Source organism: Buteo buteo, chromosome 1 (genome assembly GCF_964188355.1).
Source record: "Buteo buteo chromosome 1, bButBut1.hap1.1, whole genome shotgun sequence".
In the NCBI taxonomy this organism is placed as follows: domain Eukaryota; kingdom Metazoa; phylum Chordata; class Aves; order Accipitriformes; family Accipitridae; genus Buteo; species Buteo buteo.
This window is the reverse complement of record NC_134171.1, coordinates 21046492-21070140: the sequence shown is the minus strand read 5'-3', so window position 1 is coordinate 21070140 and position 23649 is coordinate 21046492. Positions and strand designations below refer to the sequence as shown.

General features: G+C 37.3%; 1 long non-coding RNA gene across 1 annotated transcript in view; it reads right to left on the bottom strand.

Annotated features, from left to right (window-relative positions):
* Positions 1-11401: 11401 nt before the first annotated feature.
* LOC142037109 (uncharacterized) overlaps positions 11402-23649 on the bottom strand; it is a 34440-nt gene continuing 22192 nt past the window's right edge. The window contains exons 2-3 of the long non-coding RNA XR_012652290.1: positions 19606-19744; positions 11402-12230 (exon numbers count right to left, since the gene is read on the bottom strand). This is a non-coding gene — a long non-coding RNA (uncharacterized LOC142037109). The remainder of the gene's footprint in view (positions 12231-19605; positions 19745-23649) is intronic.

Here is a 23649-nt window from a genome sequence, read left to right as displayed (position 1 = left end):
GTCTCAGGTACGCAACACAAGTATAGCAGAAAAGTGGCTGGCAGTTCAGAAACTGTTCACAATACACCAAAAAAAAGCCTTAACTAAGCTATAGCGAAAGGCAAACAAAGTAAGGGAGTTTGTGTTGCCTTGCATTTCAATAAACAGGATAGAATGGCATTTAATTAAAGAGTTTTCTGCCTCCCAGGTACTAATGACATTGAAATCAGTGTGGACATAAGGCATTAAAGCTGGCATCACCCAAAAAAGTCTCTTATTTAAGATTTACAGCTGACTGTTAGAGAAAAGTGAAAATTTATTAAAGGCTTCCATCTGGCAGAATGTATCATTAGTATTCAAACTGATAGCAGCAGTGATTTAAATTTAATAATCCGAGTGGAGATATGCATCAAAAAAGAATTCTTCTAAAATATGTCTAATAGCAATAACTGACTTCTTTATTATAGTCTGCCTGTGAAAAATGCCAGATATCAAAGAATAAGACATCAAATGTTAATTTCAGTGTGTTCTTCCAGTTGAAACTCACATTAAAATAATATACTCGGTGTGAATCAAGTAGCACAGACTGTACCTGTTTGTACCCTTCCTCAGCACGATTTGAAACACTAGGACCCCGGAAAAGCTAGGAAATTTCCCTTAGCTGGAGAGAGCTTCTCTTGACCGTGGGTGTCCAGGCCCTGGCAGCCAGGGCGGCCTCTGTGAGGAGAAGCCGGGGCTGCCCCGTGCCGGACACGGCCGGTTCCAGCCGGTTCCAACCCACTCACCGCAGGGCACGGCTCAGCCCCGCAGCCGAGATGGTGGCACCTCTGGGAAAATGGGATTAAGAGAGGGCACAATGCTACCCAGGAGAGAGGAGAAAGTTAAAAAAAAAAAAAAAAGTACAAGAAACAGCCCTGTGAACAGCAAGGTCAGAGAAGGAGGAGGGGGAGGAGGTGCTCCAGGTGCTGGATCAGAGATTCTCCTGCAGCCTGGGGAAGAGAGCGCGGTGGAGCAGGTATTTCCCTGTAGCCAGTGGAGAGGAACACACCAGAGCAGATGTCCACACTGCAGCCCGGGAGACCCCACCCAAAAGCAGTTGGATATTAATTCCCTGAAGGAACTGCAGCCTGTGGAGAGCTCATGCTGGAGGAGGTTCTCCTGACAGGAGCAGCAGCCCATAGGAAGGACCCACACTGGAGCAAGGGAAAAGTGTGAGGAGGAAGGAATGGCAGAGAAGAAGTGCTATGGACTGACTGCAACCGCCGTTCCCCATCCCCCTGCACAGCTCGGTGGGTGGGGGAGGCAGACGAGTCGGGAGTGGAGGAGTGAAGCCGAGCCTGGGAAAAAGGGGTGGAGGCTTGCGGGGAAGGTGGTTTGGTTTTTGTCTTTGTTTCTCACTATCCAACTCTGTTTTAACTAGCAATAAATTATATTCATTTTTCCCAAGTCACTTCTGTTTTGCCTCTGATGGTAATTGATAAGTGATCTCTCTATGCTTATCTCAACCCATGAGCTTTTTCATCCTATTTTCTCCCCATGTCCTGTTGACAAGGAGGAGTCAGAGAGTGGCTAGGTGGGTACTTGGCAGCTGGCCACAGAGGTGTCACCTAATCATATACTTTTATGGGGAACACATCCTCTGAAGCAGTACTTGTGTGTCCTATGTGAGAATCATGTCAAGGAGGCTGCATGTAACATGGAAAGGCAATCCCTAACCTAAAGGGCTCTTTTGATTTGATATTATTACAATACCAAGCTGTATTCTGCCCTTGTTTTAATTAATGGTATGAAGTTACTGCTCTACTTTCGAGGTATGTGGCTGAGTTTTCATGTGTTAGGTAACATCCACCTCTCATTCTCATATTATAGAACCTTTTTATACATCCTTCTTTCATATCTCAGCTCTTACTTCATAACATGGGATTCAAGAACAGCTCACATAAAGCCAAGATGACAACACAGTGCACCTGCAGAACAATCTTTCTGTTAATTTTTACTAGCGATACCAAAGAACACTCCAAAAGTCACAGTTAGAGTCATTACTATATCATCTGGCAGGTAAACAAGTGAACAAATGGTAAAGGACAATTTGTTCAGGAAAAAAATAAGCATGAAAATTAAGGCAAAGTGCAAGCACCACAAATTGAAGACATTGGAGAAAAAAAGTTGTATTCATTATAAGAACAAGCATAAATTAACTACCCAGTGCACAATTTACATCATGGGTGTTGTGCAAACAAAAATACCCACAAATTAGTCACCCTTTTAATGCTTTTTTCTTAATTGCACATTAACGCGCAGTTCAACTTTATAGGTTGGTAATTTGCCACAATGATCTGCTTTTTTAAAAGTTGAACAAGAAAACAAGATTAGAATGCTCCAAATATGCTGTTGGTAAGAAACCAGGTTAGGCTGTCTAAATTGGACCAGGTGCTTTAAATGTTCCACAGCCTTCTTGCAGGAAGGCAGGCACTAGTTCTGCATTAGCAGTGTTATAACAAATGATCGATATCAAGACATTTACTCCTTTGTCACTCCTAGCTCAGCAGGGGTGAGCACAGCCAGAGTCTGAAGGAAGAAGGCTTTCACAGTCATCAGGTGGCTGTACAAAGCATCCTGGACACATCTTAACAGGGGCTGGGGGTAGGGGGTGCATGTGTGGTGGTGGCTGAGGCCCCCCAGCCCCTGCTCCTCCTCCCCCAGATACCTGTGAATGCTCAGCACTACAAAAAAAGATAGCATATTTGACTTTTTAATTATTTTTCCTAAGCCTTTTTTTTCCCCAGCAATGAATATGGAGTCACACTAACTACTCTGAAAACATGATGCAGGCTTACCAAAAAACAGGCTTTAATTTTCATTTAAAAACTCTAAAGTTGTATGTTGAAAATTAAAAGGTGCTCCTTCCTATATTTTTCAAAATGCAACATTGTATTTTTCCACTTACATGAAATGACCATTGCAGAACATCTTGATTTTATTTTTTAAATTTCAGTTTTAAAAAGCCATTTTGATTTCCTCCCATAATGCTTTCTTCCAATTGATGCAGTCTCAACTCATCAGAAGAAAAATTTTAATTTTTATTGTAAATAAGAATGATTTGTTGTATTCACAAAAATTCAATAAACAGGAAGAAGTCTATTTTTGCTTAGCTGTATGACACATTCAGAGGGAAGAAATGTTAGCAATTCAGATTCTTCATCCGTATTTATTCTACAATAAAATACTATACAACAGGACTGAAGGTGCTCATACTATTTGTCCTGGTTTCAGCTGAGAAAGAGTTAATTTTCTTCACAGTAGCTAGTATGGGGCTATGTTTTGGATTTGTGCTGAAAACAGTGTTGATAACACAGGGATGTTTTCGTTACTGCTGAGCAGTGCTCACACAGAGTCCAGGCCTGTTCTGCTTCTCCCCCCACCCCACCAGTGAGCAGGCTGGGGGGGCACAAGGAGTTGGGAGGGGACACAGCCGGGACAGCTGACCCCAACTGACCCAAGGGATATTCCAGACCGTATGATGTCATGCTCAGCAATAAAAGCTGGGGGAAGAAGAAAGAAGAGGGGAAGTTTGGAGTGATGGCGTTTGTCTTCCCAAGTCACCATTACGCATGGTGAAGCCCTGCTTTCCTGGAGATGGCTGAACACCTGCCTGCCAACGGCAAGTAAGCAATGAATTCCTTGTTTTGTTTTGCTTTGCTTGCAAGCACAGTTTTTGCTTTACTTATTAAACTGTCTTTATCTCAGCCCACAAGTTTTCTCACCTTTACTCTTCTGACTCTCTCCCCCATCCCACCGAGGGGGAGTGAGCAAGCAGCTGTGTGGAGCTTAGTTGCTGGCTGGGGTTAAACCAGGACACTGTTCCACGTATAAGTCTCATCTTACAAATCACAAAGTTTCCACACAGTCTTTGAACTCAAAAGCTTACACAAACTAGACATTGAAAGCTGAGGCATTGTTAGGGAGATAATGGATAATGTTACACAGGGAAGAGCAAGTGCGTAAAGAACACAGAACTGCCAAGAATACATGGGGAATGCAGACATTCTAGCTAATAATATCAAATTCTTAAAGCTACTGAAAGTTTTCCTCAGTGGCAGATCCCAGCTTTGCACAATTCAGAGCTTCCCAGCCAGACCCCACACTGTGGTGCCAGAAGGCTCAACTTTACAGCCAGTGAAGATGCACCCTAATTGTCTCCATAGGAGCCAGTTATGGTCTAAAAACATTGGGTTATGTTTGAAATAGTAAGTTAATTCATAAAAAATTGTCATTGGAAATGTTTTCTTATTCCCCATAAACTTAAAAAAAATCATAATTATTTTATAAACTCAAGTGCAAAACTACATGAATGAAACTATGCTGCCCCAACTAAAGTGCACTTTGTAGAACTATAACTAATTCAGCACTCTAAGCACCATGTTCCATGCATGACTATGTATGTCTGTCTTTACAAAAAATCATTAAAAGAATAAAAGCATGATGACGGAAGTATAGAGTTAATAATAAGTAAGACTATGGAGTTCAGCCCTGCTAACTGCCATGACTTTTTTGAAAATCTTTGTCAGTCTTTCATAAAATTTTATTGCATATTTGTACCTTTTCTTAAATCCCCAAAGCTGTTTGAATCAATAAGAATATCTTTTCTTGAAAAAATATTGTTCATGACTACCCAGCACAGCTGTGGGGGAAAATCATCCTTTAAGAGCTCCAAAATTACAAGAGAAATAAATAGAATCAAGCATGTATTATGTTAAAATAAAATCTCAAGATTTTCATGCTATAAGTGTGATTACTAAATATGTGGCATCAATGATACTGAAGCAGAGAATTTTTCTTTTGTAAGAGCAGAAATGCAGAAATGTTTACTTTATTTAAAACCAAAAAAGCAGAAGTCATGTAAAGAAAGACCTTTCATAGAGCTGGAGCTCTATGACCACCAAGTTAATAAAATAATAATGCGATACCCAATATGAGTGCATGCTTCTGCTGTATGCACATACAAATCGGATAAATCCCCTGCTGGACAAATTAGGACCAGACATAATCTGCTTACCCTTGACACTCAGTGACACTTGATGCAATAACACAAGCATAAGCAATACACGTGACATCTGAAGTTCATTGAATATGATAAAACTCTATGTTATTAAAATCCACAGTCCAAGGAATCTTACATTTCTGCACTGAAAAAGTTTGAAACATATGAAAGACTGTAAACAAATAAACCACAAAACAACCCAGGAGCAAAAACCAACCTTCTTTGGTCTATTGGTTGCAGCTCAGATTTCAAGATAATGTATATAGGAACACAGAGCCAGATTCATCAGAGCTTTATTGACTCATTAATGTAGCTCTGAATAAATGAGATTTTATGTGTAGATTTAGCCTGCACGATAATTGCTAGGATCAACAGTGTGATACGTATTTAAACCTGGGACTACTGCCACTGAATAAATGAAGGAATCATCTCTAGTTAATCTTTGTAGGACAGTATGTTCCTGGTTGGACCACAAAGTATCAGCAATAATTTCTGCAATGACTGGAAAAAACTCCATCATTTACACTCATTAGAAGATTTTACAATTTTGCTGAGCCAGAAATACTGTAAAACTTTTGGAAGATTTTCTGAGTGTATTATAGCTAAAACCAACAGCAGATAATGTAGAAGGACAGACTGCCCAAGTGCTTTAAAATGTTCCTGTGTTGTAGACAACAAAGTCAGTATTTGTAGAATAATGTGTGTCTTTTATAAATTATTTCCATTTGTTTTACTGTCAGTCCCTAGAATGAGAGAGACTATCTGAAGGTTCTGATACAGGAATTGGTTCCTTTGGTCTGGAAACAATAGTCACAATCTAAAAGAATTTTTAAAATCCTCTGCTCTGGAATATTTTTTAAAACACATATTAAATAGATTGTAAAAAATTGTGGGCTATAATGTCATTTAATCTTAATTTTGATGAAGCTCTGTTGTAGACAGCTCCAATCTGGAGTATCCAAGCCTCAAGATAACAAAAGCTATCTGATTAAATAAGGATTTTCTGAAAAATAGTTTTTACTACTGCGTGAAAACTAACAAAAATTGGAAAAAAAATGGCAAAGCACTTGCACACCAATTTTGAATGGTGGAATTTACCGGGTCCAGGCTAGATTTTTCTGATGTGAGGTAGAGGTATCCTCTGCAGAGAAGCCATTAGCTAAGAGTGCCCTGCCTGGGTAAGGAACTCTCCCCTGATTCACACCGGAGATGTGAAAGCTGTTTCCTGCCCCTCTCTGTCTGAGGTGATTCACTTTCTCTTGTTGGCATGACTCCACTCTGTACGAAGAATTTATGGCTTATGAACTCTGGCTTCCCAGATCCCATGTGACTTTCTGTCCTAAGCTATAGAAAAAGTATTTCTTTCCCCTTTTCTCCATAGCAAATGAAATGATGTTGTAAAATATAACGATTTTGGTTTAGGCTCAATTCACAGCGAGAAACCATTTATTACCTAGAGCCCAGAAAATTACTATAAATCAATTAGAAAAATTAAAATACTTATACTTTAATAGAAATTATAAATTATCTACATTAAAACAACCTTCAGTAGAATATTTATCCTTATATGGTCACTACTGACATTCCACTGAGATGAACAAAGAGGTTCAGTCATTCTTAGATGGCTAGTCAACAGAAGTTCCTTTCAGAATTGTAAACCTCCAAAAAAATTTTAGTTTTTACACCTTTAAAATGACAAAACATTGAATGGAGTCAGTAGCTGACCTCCAGGACATTGACTGCACACCTCCATGTGACCTAGGAGGGCTGATCACAAATGTAAGGGACTTTACACTGGTAATTTCACCTTTCATCATAACTACTTTAGATGACAGTAATTTTTAGGTAAACACAGAATGTTAAAACAGCTCAAACCTTTGAATGCTTTTACATTTCAAAGCAATGAGAAATATTTGAACTTGAACTCTAAAATAAATAGAAATATACAGAGGAAGCAAAATGAAAAGAATGGATTTGACTAAGTTATTCCAGAAAAAAAGACCATGTCTGATTACAATCAGCAAAAAATTATGTGAAGAAGGAAGAGAGACAAAGAGCCAACCCTGAGCATTGAAATAAAAAGCCATAAATAGCTGAAAATTTCTTATTCTGAATATACTCAGGTTTTCTGAACAAGCTAGAGAAGATCTTACTAGGTCAAAATAACAAAATTTAACACCTAAGCATGATTTGTACCTTTGTGAAATCATCCATCATGTCTAAATTAAAGTCAGTCTGATCTTGCAATTATAATTAAATGTGTCCTGCTTTTCATTATTGTTGCACGTTTCAGTAACATTTTTAACAGCTTCATTGTTTCCCCTGGATCATCCAGAGACACCCAGCTCAAACTGTTTATAAAAAGTATTCCCACTAAATGTGTTGAAGGAAATAACTGGTGATGAAAAATATTGAATACATCGAAATCAGTTTACTGTAGTTAAGATTACATGCTAAATTTAAAACTACAGCATTTGCATTACATGTTAAATCTGGTTATAGCAAATTGAAAGAAAATACTTTACAAGCACTGCTTTTTTGGGGGTGTTTTTTTATGAAGTACAAAGTCATAATTTTATATTCCAGTAAATATAACTGATTAACCTAGCTACAAAAATGCATTAGCATATATCTAATGCCCAAAATGTTACACAAGAGACATTATACAGTCACTGATGAATGGTGATTACAGTGGTGAGGAGAATGAACAAACAAGCTATCGAAAAGCGAAATTGTCAAAATGACCTATTCCCTCTTGCTGTCCCTCTGCCACCCTCTTACTCAGTGCTGCCCTGTATAAAGAGTGACTACATTTGGCAACACCCATGCAGCCTTACTGCAGTTAATAGAATTGCATATAAACTTGTGCAAGTTAGCTTGGGTATTAAGGTTATATTCTGGTTTTATTTTACCCAATGCCATGTTACTTCAGTTCCCCCCCTCCATCATCAATGGTACCATAGACAAGAAAAGAAATCTAAGTCTCTTTCTGTTCACATCATTTATGATATATCTTTCCATTTTGCTGTTTTCAGATATTGGCCATTTTTCATGTCTCCTGTGTCCAGCCAGGGTCATTTTACTTGTACTTGGTTTTCTGGTTTTGTATAATTAAGCTGAAATTTTAACATTTTAACAAAAAAACATAATTTTTTATGCATTCAGCTTACCATGTGTATGCATATGTATGTGTATACATATTCAGAATGCTCAAAAGAATTCAAAATTCAGTGAAACATGTTTTTCCTGCCCTGAACAACTAATTTTAGCCTCTAAGTATTACTAGGAATAAGTAACTATATTGTATTTCCTCCTAGTAGCATTGGTCAAGTAAGAGATTATCATTGTGGTAGGATTTATGTGGAAGAAATGTAGTTCCTATCCCGGAGGCCTTACAAACAAGCGGTCTGTCAGTCTTCTCTGGAAGTCAATTCAGAGGTCTAACATGCTGCCTGGTGACGTGAAAAGGAAAAGTCATGCAGTATCAAAAACTGTCCCCGTTCTTTCTGCTGTTCTTTCCAGTGTTGCGCTGGATTGTATAACATCCTGTAGTATCTGTAGAATCCCATTATTCGCAGTGAATTGTAGAGGTTTAATGCTGCATTTAAAGATATATGGCAATACATATTGCACTTTCAAGATTAGATCTGTTTCTTTGCTCTTGTTTTTGCTGTTTTTAACTTTTTGTTGTGTAGAACAAATGTGTTGACTGCGCTCAAGCACATTATATTGAACTGGTGTCTTGCCAGGTACTGTGTTAAAAGTGAAGCCCAGGAAATGAGTCTGTGGAGCAATTATGCATGAAATGTCTTTTAAATATATTTATTCATTACTACTAATAAAAAAGCTTGCCTTTAGATGATTCTTTCATTTGTTCCAGATGCTAATATTTCTAACTGTCCAAACCATAAGCATCTCCTGTTGAAAATTATGTTCTTATGGTTATTTAGAGAAAATTATTTCAGAATATGAAGTTGTGTCATTCTGTTTAGATAGTTACATGTAATCTCTAATATAATAAACTGCAACATTCATACACCATTTTTTCCCAGCCTAATGTTTGGCAATCATTGACACTAATGAAGTAGACCTTCCAACCACACAGCAAATATTATTACTATTTCACAGATGAGAGAATTGAGGTAAAGAGAAACAAAGAAAGACAAATAGCTCCAGGGTCTCCTTCCTCTAGTAAAAGATTTCAAGTTTGTGACTTGCAGGCCTGAAATAAGATCACAGCTACAGTATTTTTCTGTAGACTCCAAATTACTTGTAGATCTTTGTCATCACAGAGTCAAGCCTATTCTAAGGAAAATATGTCAATTGCACTGGATATTCACACATAAGTAACACACAGTTTAGGTTTCACTTGAGAACTGTTTGAAATTTTCAGTGGTAAAAACACAATTCCTATTAAGTGTTGAATGCCATCCTCATAATAAATTGGACCCTGATATAAAAACAAGTGAGAAAAAGAAGGAAGAAAGAAAAGTCATGAAAGCCAGCAACTAATAAACTCTACACTGTAGTAGTGCCTATATGGTTCTGTGGTGGAGTTCATTGATTTAGACTCTCCATACATGTTAACAGATAGCATTGCCCAAAAGCTGGAAGCTCAAAAAGATGGAGAATTAGTAACTAAGAAACTTATGTGAACCACTTAAGGATTCTCTTAAAGCCTGGTTCAATGGTTGGAGACTGGACAGTGAAATGTGTTACACATCATGCCAACAGAGCCAGCCCGGGAGTCCCTGCAGCCTTGTGGCTTGTCCCTGCCCCATAGACCACAGCTCACCCCCCATGTACTTGTACTGCTGTTCCTGTCGCAGGAGCAAGGTTGAAAATTAGCTCGGCAAGTTACAAGAATAAATATTTTGTGAAAGTCACAGGGAGGGAAGCATACCTGAGTTCCAGGAGTCCCAGAGAGCTGATGACAATTTTCAAAGATCCTGGCAGACGTGCAGGAACGCTTGTAAATAACTGGTAACAAAAATACCACGTATAGGTCTACTGGCTGCCAAAGTGCCCAAAAGGTGTCTCAGCCCTTTCTTAGAACGGCCTCAATGATCTGCCAGATAAGAACCTGCGGGCACAAGGTCCTGCCATCCTAGATTCTTTTAGGCCAATTTTTGACTTCACATTTTCACTTAACGTTCATTTCTCTTGCCGTCTCTGTGAGCTGGAGCCAATATTAAAAGGGGTTTTAAAAGGGGGTTTTAACCTCTTTAAAGAAGGGGTTCTTCACTTTGGTAAGCTACTATTTTAATCATCCTTTCATCCAATAACTGCAAATATTTGTTTTATTTCTCATCTTTATCTGCTTCCAAATTGCCATAATCACCACATACATCTCTGTTCTCTGAACGCTGTAGCTGAAAGGAAAATAATCATGTCACAAGTTGGCTGACTTCAGAGAAATCACAGGTACCTGATATATATCTAAAGTTGCAACACCACTCCACATTTACTACAGAGAAATAAAATTAAAACTACCATTGCCTTTCAACCCTTTGTGATCCTTTCCCAGTTGCCTCAAGGATTAATGGCACTGAGTTCCCAAAACATCTGAGTTTCTCTCTTTGAAGAGCTATGCAAATTGCTATTTGTATGCAAACTGGAACATTAGTCTTTACTCTCCTAATTTTAATTGGTACACCATCATACAGACGGCTGCTAATAGTAGCTTGATTTCTAGATTAAGGTCAACAGACCCAAACTGCACAGTGTTATTTGTTTCAACTAAAAAGATCAAACCCACAGAATAATGATAAAAAGCACAGAGTTCAAATCAGAGGAGAGATGGGTTCCTCATCTTCCTAAGGGTCCATAACCTCAGCTAAACATTAATCTGTAACAGGAGTTGGATTAATTTTGTCTGCTTGGTCAGACAATTTCTGAACAGCTGGCAAACTGAAATGATTTGCCATTTATATACAGATACTATTGACAGATCCTGAGATCTTGCTAAAACATAGGCTTTCAAGTGACATTGTCAAAACTGATGGAACAGTTTCTAGTGCTGGGAAACAAATATTGGATTTTTTTCTGGAATCAGTCAGTATTTCAAGTAAGTATTTTTCAAGGGACTTACAAGTTGCTTTTTTTCACTTTTGTCCCTCATACCAGTAATGATACCCATTAAAATATCTCTATAGCCACGAATTGCCTTCCAAAGTGTGTAAATAAAATCAATAGGACATGCCTATGGAAAAAAAATATTCCTACGGATTTTTAAAAGCAAACTGTGGGAAAGATATTCTCTGAGTATTAACCTGAAGATTTAATAAAGAAATTAAAATATATAAGCCTTAAGAACTTTTTCTGATGTGAAGTTGTCCATTGACTTTAATGAGCATGTTACAATTTGCACCAATAACAAGGACAAAATCAGGTTTTGTGCCTGATTGTCTGATTTGATCAGAGGAGTTGAGAAAACTAGAACATTAGTTCAAAAAGTTTGGTTCAGAAAGCCTCTAGCTTCAATATCTTTATTTCTAAGTGCCCATAAAAAGGGAAAGAATGGAAATGAACCACTCTTGTTTCCACCTAATTGTATCTCTGTACCACAAGAGTCTCTCCTAAAGAAAAATTAAACAGTACAAAATACAACTCAGCGTGCTTCAGCAGGTCTTCAATTAACACAAAACTATACCTCCCTTCATCTCAGAGAAACTATTCAAGTTAAAAAGGGCACACAGTAAAGAGCCCCTATTGTTCCACCAGACAGGGCATGTAACAACATATTCACACCCCACACACAAAATGTACTTCAATTCAGGAGAAGAGAATTTCCGAACAGAATGTAATTAATGTTACATGCCAAACCAATTAGTGAAGTGTCATTGGAGGCACAGCCGTTGCATCTACAGCTCCAAACTTCTGGGCCAAGATCCGGAAATTATACCACTTGAAAGCCCTTAACAGGAAATAACGAGCGTTTTTATGGCACCAGAGCCATAATTCATATCAGCCATTTAATGTGTGAACATAATTAAGCAGTCAATATACTTTTGGTGTAATGGCTGGTTTCTAAGCTCTCCTCTCCCACTCTAAACATTACAAAAAGGAGTTGAAGAAATCATCAAAGGCATTTAAGCATCATAGGGCCTAGCAAGATCCAAGATATCAGGATACTTGGGAGATCCTCAGTCAAGCATCCAGGAGTGTGTTGTGAGGAGGCTGACAGTTTGCAAAGCTGATTGTCATCTCACTGAAAAGAACAGAGTTAAAACTGAGTTAGAAAATACAGCAAAAGGATGACAATTTTCAAAGGCCAAAAAAAAGAAGAAAAAAAAAAAAAAAGTCTGGAGGGTTTCCTTAACAGGAATTAAAACAATTACCATTTTTTTGTTTGCGTGGAAGGCACTAGACTTAGGCAATGTCTACACTGTGCCTATAATTGTATTCTGAAGACCATTTCTATTCATATGGCTTTGTAATACAAGCATGGGGAGACACTGGATGAAATTAAAAGAAAGTAAATTTTATATATGTAAAGGAGAAGAGATTTTATGCACCACATAATTACCATAACTGTCTCAGCCCTATAAGATATTACTAAAGAAATAGCTTGGTAAGGTTAAATAAATTACAAAGGTCACCACGCCTCATGTTTATAGTACAAACTAATAACTAGCTGAAATAAGAAGGAAATTATTCTTCCTCTGCCCCTTTGTATACAAACTAAAAATAATATATAGGATTGTGCATGGCTGTGCATGAGATATGACTTACCACACCACAGACTACTGTAAGAGGAAAGACCAGAGAAAATTACCCATGCAGCCTATTTTGGAGTAGAAATCCCTGCATTCCTAAACTGGAACACAGAATCCAGCACTGTAGCTCAGGGAGCCTTTAGTGCCTGGGCAGTGACCAGACTACACTGATTCTGCTGGAGTTGTAATGACTGAGCCATTCAAGAAAAGTATGATTTCCATACTAGGTCTGCTTGGAGAAAAAAACACATAAGAACGAACACTATTTACATATTAATACCATATATCATGATGGTATTAACATTTTTTTCATGCTTCTAGCTTGTGCAGTTTACCTTAATGGTTATAGCTATACTGTCTTCCAGAGTGCAGACCTAAAAGCAGCTTTGTTGCACCCTGTGACCCACAGTCTATGTTTCTATAGGATCACAGAATGAATTCTGTAGCTCCATTTATAGGCTTGAAATTGCTAACATTTAGCCCTTCTGGGAAGGAGTCTGCTTGCCTCGATTGTCCAGTATCCATCACAATGCATATCAGCATTTGTACTAAAGAAACTAGTCAGATGTAGCTGTACCTTTGTCTTTCCTGGTCACATTGAAGATATAGCAAGGCCTATAGGTACTGTACTGAGGCACCACAAAGCTCAGTGGTTTTCCCTAAACATACATTGAAAGAAGACAGTCAGCGGCCAACAGCCAGGTGCTTGTGTCTCAGCTATTTCCCTTGAGCTAAAATTAAGATTATGACTGTAGAGGAGTCCACCACAGTAAAAATGGAATTACAGGGAGGCTGTATTCAATTACATTCTGAGGTTGGCCTCTCTACATCTTTCCTTGAATCCACTAACAGAAAACCTGCCAGGTCCTCAGCATCTTCTGGAGCACAGAGTTCTCAATGCACTCCCTTGTAAAACAGAAGCCCCCATTATCCCGCCATCGTCCAACACTTAAAAGTTCATTACTAGTGTTCTGTCTGTTTTCTGAACAGGCTGAAAAGCAAGGGAACCATCAGCCAGTTGGAAAAACACCAATGAAAAAAACAATGAAAAAGTGTGATAATTCATTCTCATGTCAAAGACATGAAGAAGAGAGAAAATGTGATAAATTAATCCATTCTAATAAGGAGAGATTGCAATAAGAATAGAGACTCATTCAATTAATCCACTCTTAATATAATCCTATAAGAATGATATGGACCTCCCTGGATACCATATCTCAAGATATGACAATTCTTTTTTTCTTAGCCAGCAATTCCTGATTACAGAAAAGTAATTAGGCAAAACTGTCTAATAAAGTGGTATTTGAGAGATAATCATAACATAACACAGAAAGGACCGATCTAAAAAGGTAGCAGATTAGTTTACAGGACCTCCTTAAAGAGCCAGGTCCTGAGTAGGGTAAAAAAAAAAATGACAGCTTTATCCAGATTCTGACTGAGACAAGATTTTTTGTTTTACATCCACTGAAAACATTCTGGCTTTAAAAAAAAGCATATTCATATTAGTTGGTTCCTCTATATACAGAATAGAAAATTACATAGGAAAGATACTAGAAGATACAGGAGAAATTGTTTTTCATGCCCATTAAATATGACCCAGGGCCAATGACTAAGAGTCATAAGGCTTTTCCACAGACTTTTATTATCAGTTAGTTTCCCACTGAGTGATGTGTTAAGAATAAAATGCTTGGATCACTGAAAAATGGTAAAATGCAATGGTCTAGCTGGTTCCTGCACCAGAAGTCTTCAAGATCTGGCCATATCCTAGCAAGCTGTCTAATGCCTGCGCCAGTCCTTCCTGCACACCATTCCCACAGTTCACCTGTCCTATATCCAGCAAGTGACTTAAAATAAATAAGAAAAAAATCTTATTCTTTGCTGCTTAATGCCTAGATGCACCATAACATATCCTCAAACCTACAGTACTAAATCTCCTGCCAATTTAAAAAAACCCAACAGACTGTAATGGGATCCTGATGTATCCTCAAGCAAACCAAACCCTATCAGCCCATTAGACATAATGTAGATCTGCTAGATTCTGCCTTTTTTCCCTGTCCATTGCATTGGCTCAGTATACTTTACATTGTATCACAATTTACATTCTGGTTAATTATTACTTGGTTATTTTGTGTTTGAAGTTTGATGATACATAAGCACAATCTCTTGGAATCCTCTTTATCTGCATGGTTTCCACTATGCAATGGTTACTAATGAGGGCTAGCATCTCGTCTGCATCCCCTTTTTTTTGTTAATTCACATATTGAAATAGACAGTAGACCTGTGTTGGATCTACTCAAGTTCCTCCAGACGTGTTTCTGTCACTTCATATAATGGATACAACATAAGTTAAAATTCTCATTAAAACTTCAGTCTTCTTAACTGCTTCTGTCTGCACCTATTTTACAACCAGTTCTCCCTAGTCACATGTTCCATAACACCTTCTTAGTGCTAATTTGCCCTTTGAAAAATCACCAAACCTGATGCACTCACTAGTGCATATAATGATTAATATTGGGAAGACAGTCTTTTACATCATGAAAGCTTGCTACATATAAATTGCTCTTATATAATTTAATATCTATTTATACAGTGCTAAATTTAATTTACACATTTCTGTTACAAGGGCATTTCTTTTTCCTTCAGTACTAGAAAAACATGATTTTTTGCCATTTCAGAGGCACCGAGAGAAAAATATTTTGGTCATGGTTTTGAGTTTCCTAAAAACATATTTCCTTCTGATTTTAGGATTTTTCACAGCATAGAGATTGCCCTGTGGAACATGGCTAACCACCTGCTTTCAACACGAACAGGCATTGCTACATTTATTATCTTAGATCTTTCAGTAGCATTTGACATCAGTTGACATTGCTCATCATGGGATTCTCCTGGAGCATCTGGAATCTTGTGTTGGCCTAAAAATCGTTACTCTATACTGCCCACAGCAGTCATTTCTAATCTTTTTAATTTATATGTCTTCAGTGCAGTGGGCTTTGCTGGTAGGCTCATTTTTTGTCCCCAGGCTCCTGAATTCTGCATACTGCTCTTGGCCATAACGTTTAAGTAGCAGGGCATTTGCTACAGCAATTAATTAAACAGCAGCATTCTAAAACTGTTCACTAAAGAATGATAAAAAATAAAATTTTAAAACAATAGCACAATTCGTATTCTGCAGCATATGAAGCCATGAATTGCCATTCTTGGACATAGCAGAAGAATTTCTTGATATTGAGTCATTCAGTGAATATAATATACATTTTTATTATTATTTTCTATCTATTCAAAGTTTAATAATTTTTATTCATTGTATTTATATAATAACTATCAAATTAATGGTGTTTAGAAAGGGAGTTGAACTATGTTCAGTAATTATAATGTGTAATTTGTCCATATATGTCCGGATAGTGAATTACTGATATTTTTAAAAAATAATTAAGGATTCTTTTGTGAAGAACAAAAAATTGTAAATATCAGATACTCTTCTGTGCACATACATAATTTATGCAGATATAAACACTAGCATTATTATGAACTATTGCTTACCGAACACTCCAGACAACAAAGCCACTGCCTATTCAATTAACTTAGTGGGCATTAATTTGGCCACAACAGCTATCTTTGATTCCTTTTTGTCATTGTCACTAAATTTGACTTTGGAGATTTAAGCTTTGTGACTCTGAACCGGGTTTCCAATCATACCTTTCAGTAGTATTACAGACACAAGATATTGCTGCAGGAATGGATGAGAATTTGGATTAGTAGCTTTTCATAATGCATATCTATTTAACAGACACATTACTTAAGAGTTACATTAGGAGTGGCGAAGCAGCCAGAAAGAACAGGGTACTGGGATGGGATGAAGGGAAGAAAGGTAAACAGATTTTCAAGCAGAAAGACTGGAACACATATTAGGCTGTCATATGACAAAAAGGTTTGATCAGACTATCAGACCAAACTAGCACTGCAGAGAAGAGGATCAGTGTTTCAGAATTTTTAACCACATAGGTTTCTTGTGTATGTGGTGGAAATATTGATATCTCTAGAAACTTAAAAGTCTTGAACCAAAAATAGCAAGCCAACTATCTGTAAAAGCCATGGTTCTGATCTGATGTTAAAATGCCTGAATACAGGATATGGGAACACTGAGCAATTCCAATTCCAGAAATACAACTTTTTGTTGTTTTTCTAGTACTCTGTGCTATGTTCTTGACTTTTTTCACTGATGTGAAAATGGAAAAACTATGGTAGGTATGAATAAGTTCCAACTTCTAGTCTCTGGGCATAAAGTGTATATAGATCACTTTGTTTAGGTTCTTTTCATAAAAACCTGATCAAACAGGCTTAAAAATAGCAGCCCTTAGAGATTATTCTGTTGATCATCTTCATTACAATGCCAAGAAGTGTTGCTGAACTGAATCGACTCTGTCCATACAAAGCTCAGTTTTTGCTCTTGATTGCATCACGGATTGATTATTATAATTCTCTGCTTGCTGTTCTTCCTGCCTTTCTGCTGAACAGAGACCAGGTAATTCCAAATGCTGCAGCAAAAATGCTGACCTGCAAAAAGCATCCCAGTGTATTAGCCCTCCTCTTAATAACTTTTATTGGCTTCTACCCAAGGGTCTGATTAATATCATACAATGCTATCATCCACCACAAAAACATCTATGGCTTTGGATTTGGTAGCCAATTAAATTATTTTTTTTTAATGTTTCTTGCCAAGCCAAGAGATTTGACAGTGTAATTCAACACTCTTGATTATTCTGTAATTCCAGCTGATTGTTGATTACTCTATTTCTGAAGTTAGTTACTGCAAGGGGTTTTTACCATTATATTATTCACCTTTGCAGCTCAGCTCCTTCAGACATCAGGAAGATGAATGCAATAAGCAACTTTAAGGCTAAGTTTAATTCATTCTGCCTGAAACAGTTTTTAATTAGATATCATTTGAGATTTTTTTTTTAATTACTTCTTGGCACTTCTGGTCACTGAACTGTGTAACATGCCCTAGTATGATAATGAGAAGTATGCCTTAGAAGTTGAAATGCTAAGATACTAAGTGCAAAATCCACTCTCAATATTATTCTTAGAGTCAGAAGAATTATATCATTTGCCTTTTGCAAATTATTTTAATAAAGTTTCTAAAAACACTGTGGGGAAAAAAAATAGCACCACCTCTACAAATGCAGATATAGTCTTTTTACAGTGCTTCTGGGTGGGGGAGAAGACCCTGGAGTGGTACTCAGATGGCAGGGTAAAATCTTTTAATTTATGCAGAAGCTGAAGTCAAAAGATAGAATCATTGGAGATTAAACTAACCATGAAAATAAAAAAGAAGTACAAAAACAGGTTCCCTCCCTCCCCTCCTCCCCCCACCCCCCCAAAAAAAAGTAAAGTTGTAAAGATGTCCTTTCTGCCTATTTCACTAAACTTCCTGCATTCCCGAAACACAGCTCATACAGTTCTCTCTTGTCTAGGACTGTCTCTGTACAATTTCTGTAGAATTTTTTCTTGCAATTAGGGTTGTGGAAATTGTAGTACCACACAATGAAGTCAGAGGACAAGAAGTTTGGGAGTTTTTAATAACCACTAAGCCAAACTTGTCATTTTTGGCACTGAGTCTACTGACAAAATCTATTTTTGATCACAAGCACATTACCTTCACTAGCAACGTTGGATAACTGAAACCAGAGATTTCATAACAGAAGTAAAACCAACATATTGTATGGCTACTGTCATTAAGACTTCATTCTAGTAGCTCATTAGAACCACAGAAGCTAAAAAAAAAGTGCAGAGAGGTAATGTAGTGATAGACTGTCTTTGCTTTCAGCAGCCTCTCTTACACAAAAGAAGCTGTCCTTCTCAGGAGAGGTGATTCTCAATAATAAACAGGTAATAAAAGCAACCAGTTTCATCCAAACAAGCAGAAGAAAAATCTTACTTTATGCAAGAAGCAGGTGTCATCAGTACAAACCTACTAGTAAAACACTCACAGACCTCTTTAATGAGCTTCTCACACTGCTGTCATAGGCACCCAGAGCTCTCTATGATAAAATATTAACTCTCTATCATACTCTAGTTCATGCGTTCATATACTATTTTGGTGCAGATGCTCTGAAAGCAATGAGAGAAAATTATATTTGCACAGAAAGTATCCAGAACAGGAAGAAAACCTACAGCATGAAATAGGTCTTCTCCATCTCTGAAATCTGTGACTCGGATATAAAATCTTTCCTACAGTGTTGCTCATCCCTGCTCACACCATTAGGTACAGGAATAAACAGATATTCAGTGAAAACCAGAGAATGGAAAAAGATGCTGTTGTAGTCACTTAGAGAAAAGGGAAAAGCAGTGCTTTCCTGAAAATGTTTGTTTCAACCCTGTTGCTATATCCTTTAGTGTTATCCTTACATACAAATTTTATGAGCACACTGTGTGTTATTCACACCAGCTGGAATATAATCAGGAGTATGAATGTCACTTATATAACGCATACCACAATGATGGGGTATATGGGCACCCTGTAAACTCTCATATTTCAGATACAAATTTTCTGCCTTTAAGAATGATTGGAAAACAATGATCAAGGCACCAAAGGGTTAAACGCTTTGGCCAAGACCAGACAAAATTTTGTGGAGGAAAGAGATTACAGGGGAAAAAAATTATGCATTTTAATACAAAGACACTGAGAAAGGCAAATCAATCTTTCCTGTCCAATAAGCATCACACACACAAAAGGAGTACTTGGTCTGTAACAATTCTCATTCAATATCAGAAAATAAGTTGTTTTAATAAGTGCAGAGAAAGCATTTTCAGTGGGAATTTATATAAGGTTATCTTCCTGTTGACCTGAATAGCATTGGATCAGACCTTTAGTTGACATTGCCATTCCCTGGTTCATTCTCCAAAGTCTTCTATATCAGTGGGTAAATCACTTAGTCCTCCAAGTCACTCATCCCAGTTTCCTTGTCAGTCACATAAGATGATAACTGAAGCCTTGGGATGCTATCTGTTAGTAAAAATACAGGAGAAATGCAGAGTTACTTTAACTGATCAAAAACAAATTGCCATATTTGTGTAAAAACTAGTATAGATATTTCTAATTAAACTTGTCATCAGAAGAAGCAGCTGCTAATTATGGTAGCAACAGCAGTTTAATTGACATGGGAGCCTAATATCTTTGTTTGATTTCATACTACTGACAAATAACAAATTGAAAAAAAATGAAAGCACCAACATCAGGCATTTGCTTGGAATTGATTAACATTTAGATATGATCAATCCAAGACATGAAGCATCATTAATCCAGGTAGTGACCCCTAGTTATGTTGCTCAATTGCTCACAGATCCACAAACCACGTAGCTGAATTAATAGCATTAATTTTATCCTTTCCAACACTGGCTAACTACAACAACCATACATTATCAAAAGTGGCATAAGTAAAACCAGTGACACAAACATCTTGACACAATGCAAAAACATTTATGCTCACTTTACATGGCACAGTAAGCCAATGACTTGGTCTTCTGTAAATCAAGTGCATAAGTCTCCATCATTTGAGAAATCAGCTGTCAAGGAACAATTGCAGTTAAGACATTTTCACACTTGAACTCAATTATATAGTTAGGTTTCTGACAAATTTAAAAGCAGAGTCCTACATTTCTTTCCACTGTTCTCAAAGTAAATAATACATTCATCTTTTACCATAGGCTTGCTAAAGATGGATTACTCACAGTCTTTCCCATGAAAGTCATGATATTTGGAAATTCATAGCTGAAGTGTTTTGTTTACTCAGAAGGGAGTATCCTCAAAGACGCTAGTATTTCAAGAAGGCATTACTTTTGATTATATAACACTGAGGCACAGTATTAGTCACACATTTTTCTACAAACTTCCAGTTGCAGACATCCAGGTCATGATCAAAAACTTAAGCAAAAAACAACCACCACTGAAGCAAGAATGCATAAGCCATGCAATTCTGTCATGGCTGGAGAACCATATGAGTTCTCTCTATTAAAGATACATATTTTAAGATGATACTGAGAAAGTATCAAAGCAGACCGATCGGTTACTGATAAAGATGTAAGCAAGACAGGTCTTTTACAATAAGTTAAAAGGAAACCAAAACCAAGCATCTGAAAGACTTTGGTACCCTGGCTTTACCAGAACACTCTGAGGTTTTGCCATTGAAGTCATGACAAGCTAGAAATTTTAAAAAAGGGGGTATTTTCACAGTAATATTAAGGCTGTTCTTTAAAAAGCTTATCTAGATAGAGAAGACTTTGGTCAGTCCTTTTGCTGCATGAGGATATTCCTGTAATTCCAACATTTTTATTACAGCACTGGGCCATCGAAGTTTAACTTAAGCTGTCTCAAGAGTCTGCAACCAAAAAATTACTCAGTGAAGAGGCACTAGTAGAAAATTTGGAAGGACACAAATTCCACTCTCTCATTTACCACAAGGTTTCTGTCTGCTTGGGGAATAAATTCATTTGGGCCCAGATCCCTTGTGAGCCAGTACTGCTATAGAATATTTTTAAGGAACTTGTTCTAAGTCTGGATTCTGTATAACTAAAAAGCAGATAAAAAGACTTCCATACTTCACCCAGATTCATCAGGAGAATGATCGCAATGTATTTGGTCACTCTGGTGACAGTCACAAAACTGTCACTAGCTTGCAGAGTACCAAGATGTGTTATCAGAAGAGCTGGTTGAAATCCTTCTAATCTTGGTAAAAAAAAAAAGTGGTAAATAAATCCTTCTCTCTGCATAAGTCATTCTCCTTTCTAGTAAAAATAGTCAGACCTTGAAAGCATAAAAACTGGGAAGTTCTCCCTGACAATGTCTGTCATTCTTGATAGTTTGGGAAATAAAAAGAAGGTTTAATCAGGTCATCTTCAAATGTCTTGAAATTATATCCTAGCTCCACTGAAGCCAGTCACCCGAAGAACATTAAGATAGTTCAGAATCCCAAATTAATTTGATGCAACTGCCACTCAGCTCCTGTGCTAGTACTTTGCATTTGCTAGGCACAAAAAACTACTTTAATGACAATTTAGATAGGACAGAGTTAAGGAACAATACATAACATGCTTTTAGAGAGATTATTTTATTGCCTACAGCATCACCAGTCTCAGACTTCTGAGTAGAAACAAAAAGTCACACCTTATATTTGCAGGAAACATGAGATGTGCTATACAATGTGTATGCAATTCCCACTTTATAAAGACAGTATTGTGATTTCATTTAACCTTAGAAACGACCACTGCTGCTATTAAACTTGCACTTTTTTACAGTCTGTAGAAAAGGTATTATTTTACAGCTACTTAGTACTTTCCTTTTTACCCCTCAGTAGTCAAAAATCATATATTCTTGTACAGCTCATTTTTAGGATACAAGCAACTCCCCCAAAGTATCTGTCATTAAGGGCTACAAAGCATGAACAATTGGATGCAGATTACCTTGTCTATCCATGACGCTTACGCATCCCCATTACCATGGTGCTTGAGCACTTCACATTCTTAAATGCACTTATTCTCATAAAACAAGAGAAGCACTACTGTCAGCATTTTCTAGAAAGGGAACAGAGGCAGAGAAAGTCTATGGGACTTTCAGTGAAGTCAGTGACAGAGGCTAGCACTCAGAGTACTGGATTCACCTCCCCGTTGTTTTATTTTGCCCCAAGCGAAGTATTCAGATAGAAACAGTCTATATATAAAGTTCTCTGACACATTAATCTGCGTATGTGCATGTGTAATGCAGAGAGCCTAGCGAAATTGTGCCCTGACCTAGTTAGGGGCTCCAGATGCTTCTGTAGGCTAAATAATTATGATAGCAATTATGTTAATTTAGAATAAAGTTACTGAAGCCAATCAAGTTATTCCAGCATTACATCAATCCGAGATGAGAATTGAGCACTGAATGACACATCCACTAATGGTTTTGGACCTTTTTAGAGTGTTCATAGCCCACATGATGCATTCAATTGCTTCCTTAAATCTAAAGTGTGTCCACAGTAACGGGAAAGTGCTGTCCAAGCAGAAAGCCTCTCTTGTTCAATAAACTCTGTCCTCTGAAGTACTAGTATTACTAGAGGAGAAAAGCTTCTTTAAGCTTTCTTCTGTTATCTCAAATGTTCTAGAACCGTGTAAAATTGTTTAGAGGTTACAGCGGCATTTCTGCTTTTACAGCTCATTTAACTATGCAATTAGACATTACAATAGATATGGAAGATTTAAAATTAGATACGCTTATCTTCAGTGCATGGGTCAGTACCTTTAACTTTAAAACAAATTAACATTTTGCTTCTCATCCCCCTCCCCTCTGTACCACAAAATGAGGGTGTTTATCTTAACTCAGCAATTCTCATGACTTCCATCAGATGGTAGGAGGCAAAGGGATAAGTTTTCTAGATTTAGAAGGAAAGTGTTGCTGTAAAGCAATTACAAGATAGCCAGACCAATAATGCATTTTGTAAATGTGGAGGGAAATGTGTACAAATGCAAAATGTCCGTGATAGGAAGGTGAACATCCTGTCCAATGACTGGTAATTCAGTGCTGGAAATTACATCACCCTGAACAGATATACAATATTATATTTCTATTTAAAATGGAGAAACTGAATGTCAGCGCAGTGGGGGACAAAGTAGCAGAGGAATATTGCATCTTTAATAGGATTTTGAATTCAAATATGCTGAGCAAAACTGCTTAAAATTGTATCTGAATAATAAACAGATAACATTTTTGTTTCAAAAACAAGCCGGCTGCTGGATCAACATGTAGCTATAAAATCTCTTCTTTCATGAACAGGAGGAGAAAATATACCCTGGAAATAGAAATGAGAAGTGAAATCTCAGCCATGTGGCCTTCTTCAGGCTATGGAAGGAAAAATATAACAAGGTTAACTTTGTTCT